Here is a 6000-nt window from a genome sequence, read left to right as displayed (position 1 = left end):
CACAATCATTTTAGCTCAGACTCTAGCGGCCTAGCTGTCTTCTCCGTAATGATGTGGCCTCTGTGAGATGGATGGCCTGGAGAAATCACTGGGGCCATGGAGACACACTCCTATACACTCCCAACCTTTGTCCCAAATGGCACTATATTCCCTATATAGGGAATAGGGTGCCATTTGGGAAGCACCCCAGGCTGCTTGTATGAGTACAGATACAAATCTCTATGGAGTATCACTCAGTCAAGTAGGACAACTACACCTGGCAACTGAACCAGCTCAGTACAATACAGGGCGTAGGCATGGGGATCCAGGCCCGCCCACTGGGGAGCCAGGCCCACCCACTGGGGAGCCAAGCCCACCAATCACTCCTATGTTCCAATGGCACGTTGTGTTAGAAAATCCAAGTTTATTGTTTGAAAAGGCTAATTAATTGATCAATCCAAAACCCTTTTGCAATTATGTTAGTACAGCTGAAAACTGTTGTTCTGATTAAAGAAGCATTAAAACTGGCCTTCTTTCGACTAGCTGAGTATCTCGAGCATCAGCATTTGTGGGTTCGATATCAGGCTCAAAATGGCCAGAAACAAAGTACTTTCTTCTGAAACTCGTCACTTAATCGCGTTTGTTGAAATATAACAGAACAGATCAACTGGATTGACATTCACTCTCGTGCGATGGGTTGCCAAAAATAACTAACTGAGAGCCACACTCCCAATAAGCCACGAATATGACCTCAATGAGACATCACTGTGCTTCTATGGCTATTTGCACCATGCCACAGCCTACTTAATTTGTTAATTTAGCAAACAAGACAGCTCATAATCCAGTGCCTTTATCACAGTCAACACCTTTAATTAGCTTTAAAGATGCTCAATTCTGTCTCAACCTCATGGCAAAATGTGTAGAATAGCTTGAGATGAGCTTTAAAACTGCACATTTCCCTCTCTGCCCCATGGCAAAATGTGTTCAATAGCATGAAATTAGCTATGAAACTGCACTTGTGTTTTAATAGCTAGCAGAGCACTTAGAAGTAATTTATTTCACAACACAGAGTCAGTCTGATGTTCTATGGTCCTTGGCGTGTGTGGAGGGGAAAGGCGAAGAGGTCCTCATTCTGTAAATAACACTGGTTTGTTGGTAGAATGTCTGTACCCTGTCAAGACAAACCAGTTCTACAGCTAATCATTCCACTTTTAGAACATTCCATTCTAGTTCTTACATTTATTTTAGAACACATTTATTAACTTCTAGTTCTAGAACTAATCAGTTTCACTTCCAGAACCATTTAATTGGTGTTGTAGAACATTGTGTTCCGTAAAGCTGTTAGAAACCATAGCATGTCCATCTGAATATCTCAGGGCTGCATCGGCTGTTTGACCATCAGATGGCAGTCTACCATCGGCTTTCATAGATCAGTCTACTGGTGGGAGGAAAGGAGGAGTGATAGTACTGTAGACTCTGGTTGAAGTTTTTTTCAGTGAATGGCCCAGTGCAGTCAGAAATGTGACACTATCAGGTTGGAATGATACTGAGAAATTGTGTAAATGATTATAAGACCATTTTAGTGTAAGAGCTGTTTGAAAAGACCACCTGAAATGCCAGCATGTTTTGGTGGGGTGGAGTATTGGCCTTCCGTGGTGACATCACCATGAGGTAAATTAGTTAATAGACCAATAAGAAAGAGAGTTCCAAACTTCTCTGCCAATAACAGCTCATTTTCAGTTTTCCACTCCCCGCTCAGACCACTCCCAGATAATCCTAGTAAAATTCTTGCTTGAGAAATCGCTCTTTGCTAAGAAGTTATTTTAGTTTATTTTTGGCCATTTTAATTGAAAACAATCACAGTACAGTATTTAATTGTTACCCATAAATGATTTGATATTGAGATAAAAATGGCTGCAGTGGACCTTTAAATTGTAATGTATTCCCTTTAAGAGTGTGCACACAGACATGTCAACAACGTCTGACATCATTTCCTGCTCCTGACAAAGTTAAACAAGCAGAACTTCACACATTTCTCCTAACTATTTAATCCATGATGGATCTCTATGATTTTAACAAGAACATCTGTGCAGGGGGCTCCTTACATTTTGAATCTGGCATAAGTCCTTTCTTGAATCTAATCGTTTTATTAGAATAATGATGTCCTAGAAATGCCTGATAGAAATAAGGGGAAAGTAGCGTAATGTGTGGTGGCAGAAAACTTCAGAGCAAATGTTCAGTCTGCAAAGAGATTATTGCAATTATATTAATGGTTTTCAATGGTGGAAAGCTAGAGTATGCTGTCAAAAAAGTCAAAGTCACCAATGAAGTAATGCCTCATTGGAAGTCTGTAGAGGGAGAAGCCATTCACATTCCATTGAAATGAATATCTTGGAGAAAAATTCCAATGGTTTCCTTTCACACACAACAGGATGTAGACTGAGACACAAAGCTCAGCAGGAAATAGCAGGACCAGGTATCATTTTACATAGAAATAGAAGGCAAAATGATTTCCTGTGTTCCCCATGGTGATGTGCCTTGTTGTGTTGACCATGGGAATTTTAAAGGGAATCTGTGTCTGTTTTTCTCTCAGAAGGGTGGCTCATAGGCCTCCCGAGTGGCGCAGCAGTTTAAGGCATTGCATCGCAGTGCTAGCGGCATCACTACAAATATAGGTTCGATCCCGGGCTGTGATGCAGCCATCTGTGACCGGGAGACCCAAGAGGCGGCGTACAATTGGCCAGGTCCTCCGGGTTAGGGGAGAGTTTGGCCGGCCAGGATGTCATTGTCCCATCGCGCTCTAGCGACTCCGCATGCACACTGGCACGGTTGCCAGTTGTATGGTGTTTCCTCTGACACATTGGTGCGGCTGGCTCCCGGGTTAAGCGAGCAATATTTTGAGAAGTAGTGCGGCTTGGCGGGGTCATGTTTCGGGGGATGCATGGCTCTCAACCTTCGCCTCTCCCGAGTCCGTACGGGAGTTGCAGCGATGGGACAAGACTGTAACTACCAATTGGGGAGAAAAACTGGTAAAAAGTACCTCAAATAAAATAAGAAGTGTGGATAATGACTGCATTCTTTTCATTCATCGCTTTTGACAGATATTTTTACATTTTAAAAGGGAACATGCAAGTTCTTCTAAAGTGGGACATGTCTCAATCTTACAGTTCACTTCAATGGTGTAAAAGGAATTGTTTTAAACTTCTTAGGGCTGCAATCCCGTTAACGGGATGATATGACAACAGCCAGTGAAAGTGCAGGGCGCCAAATTCAAATCAACAGAAATCTCATAATTAAAATTCCTTAAACATACATGTATCTTATACCGTTTTAAAGGTAATCTTGTTGTTAATCCCACCACAGTGTCTGATTTCAAATAGGCTTTAAGACGAAAGCACCACAAACGATTATGTTAGGTCACCACCAAGCCACAGAAAAACACATCCATTTTTCCAGCCAAAGAGAGGAGTCACAAAATGCACAAATAGAGATAAAATGAATCACTAACCTTTGATGATCTTCATCAGATGACACTCACGGGACTTCATGTTACACAATACATGTATGTTTTGTTTGATAAAGTTCATATTTATATAAAATAAATAGCCACATCGATTCAACATAAATAGTCATCATAAATGAGATGATAATACAAGTTATAGCCGCCATGTTGGAGTCATGGAATTATAGATCCACTTCTCCTTAATGCAACCGCTGTGTCAGATTTCAAAAAAACTTTACGGAAAAAGCAAACCATGCAATAATCTGCGACGTTGCTCAGAAAATGTATCAAATTAGCCGCCATGTTGCAGTCAACAGAAATTACACCAGAAATTACATGATAAATATTCCCTTACATTTGATGATCTTCATCAGAATGCACTCCCAGGAATCGCAGTTCCACAATAAATGCTTGATTTGTTCGATAATGTCTGTTATTTATGTCCAAGTAGCTGCTTTTGTTAGCGTTAGGTACACATATCCAAACGCTCATGCTTTTGGACAAAAACTTTGGACAAAAACTTTAAAAAGTTATATTACAGGTCAAAGTATAGAATCAATCATTAGATGTTTTTATCATAAATCTTCAATAAAGTTCCAACCAGATATTTCTTTGTTGTCTTGAGGAGGAATGGAGGAATGTCTTGAGGAGGAATGGAACGCAAGTCGATATCATTTGGAATGCGCGTGACCAGGAAATGTCTCTCTGCCAGTAAATTGACTCATTCAGCTCTTATTCAGTCCCACAACACAGCAGAAGCATCATTCAAGTTTCTAAAGACGGTTGACATCTAGTGGAAGTCCTAGGAAGTGCAACTTCATTCATATCCCAATGTGAATTAAATTGGGCCTGTGTTGAAAATATACCAACCTCAGATTTCTCACTTCCTGTTTCGATATCTTCTCAGGTTTTTGCCTGCCACATGAGTTCTGTTATACTCACAGACATCATTCAAACAGTTTTAGAAACTTCAGTCTTTTCTATCCAATACTAATAATAATATGCATATATTAGCAACTGAGACTGAGGAGCAGGCCGTTTACTCTGGGCACCTATGGGCACCTTTCATCCAAGCTACTCAATACTGCCCCTGCAGCCATAAGAATTAACCTTGAATGTGACATTGAATTTTTCACTTAATTAAAAACAATAGAAAAAGCATGTGAGGTCCTCATCATATGAAGCTATAAAAAGACTACCTCCCGATACTTCCCTATCTTTTCTAAACAAAAATGATCTCATATTGTCCCACAAGTGTTATATATCTGGGGTCAAGTTCTCCTTTATCATCTCTATGTGACCCTTCAGCCCTCAGCTCTCCAGCAACAACAGATCACTGAGGCGGGTGGCTTGGGTGACATTTAATACATTACTCATTGGTAGGAAGAAGTTTGGTTCAAATCAGATGTTGGGCACTATATTTATTGAATATTATCTCAATCCTATCAATTAAAATGGCCAGTTTTGGTACAATCAATTAGCTTAATTTCTCAGAGATCAATTTATATTTCAACAAGATTATCCGAGATGGTGGGTGTCAAAATCCTCTTTCTTGTGTTTTTTGAGGTGGAACGACGCAGATGGCAGACAGGACACTGCGTCCTACTGTTCTGTAGTTAACTATGTCTGGTATTCTCCCCAGTCCCCAATGTCTTCTCTCCTCTCAGTTACGATTCTATTGGTTATTTGGGGAATGTATTTCGAAAAGGGGCAGTGGTTTACTGAAGGATATTTTATCTTTATTAGGTTAATGTGCACATTAAAAGTAAACAACCTAAATTCACCTACCGGTAATGTTTCTGTATCTTTGTGTAACTTTGTATTACCGTGTGTTTAGTACTACTGTGGAAGGCCTGTCTATCTCTCCCTTTTCACTTGTATCAGCCTGACCATTTTCATTTGCATCAGCCCTGTTGGGTTTGCAGTGTTGGGGAGTAGTGCACTACATGTAGTTCAACTAGTCATTTTACTACATTTTGCAGTAGATTGGTGGTAGTTTAACTAAATTCAAATCTAGGTAGTGTTTTGAGTAGTTGCTAAGTTTTTCCCATGTAGCGGTGTAGCTAACTACTTGAACTACACACTACTGTTTTACCATGTAGCGGTGTAGCTAACTACTGGAACTATACACTACTGTTTTACCATGTAGCGGTGTAGCTAACTACTGGAACTATACACTACTGTTTTACCATGTAGCTAACTACTGGAACTATACACTACTTTTTTACCATGTAGCGGTGTAGCTAACTACTGGAATTACACACTACTTTTTTACCATGTAGCGGTGTAGCTAACTACTGGAATTACACACTACTGTTTTACCATGTAGCGGTGTAGCTAACTACTGGAACTATACACTACTGTTTTACCATGTAGCTAACTACTGGACCTACATACTACTGTTTTACCATGTAGCGGTGTAGCTAACTACTGGAACTATACACTACTGTTTTACCATGTAGCGGTGTAGCTAACTACTGGAACTATACATCCTTTCCTAGCAAAATGAAAAGATAATA

This window comes from Oncorhynchus mykiss, chromosome 14 (genome assembly GCF_013265735.2).
Source record: "Oncorhynchus mykiss isolate Arlee chromosome 14, USDA_OmykA_1.1, whole genome shotgun sequence".
Taxonomy (NCBI): domain Eukaryota; kingdom Metazoa; phylum Chordata; class Actinopteri; order Salmoniformes; family Salmonidae; genus Oncorhynchus; species Oncorhynchus mykiss.
This window is presented reverse-complemented; position numbering follows the sequence as displayed.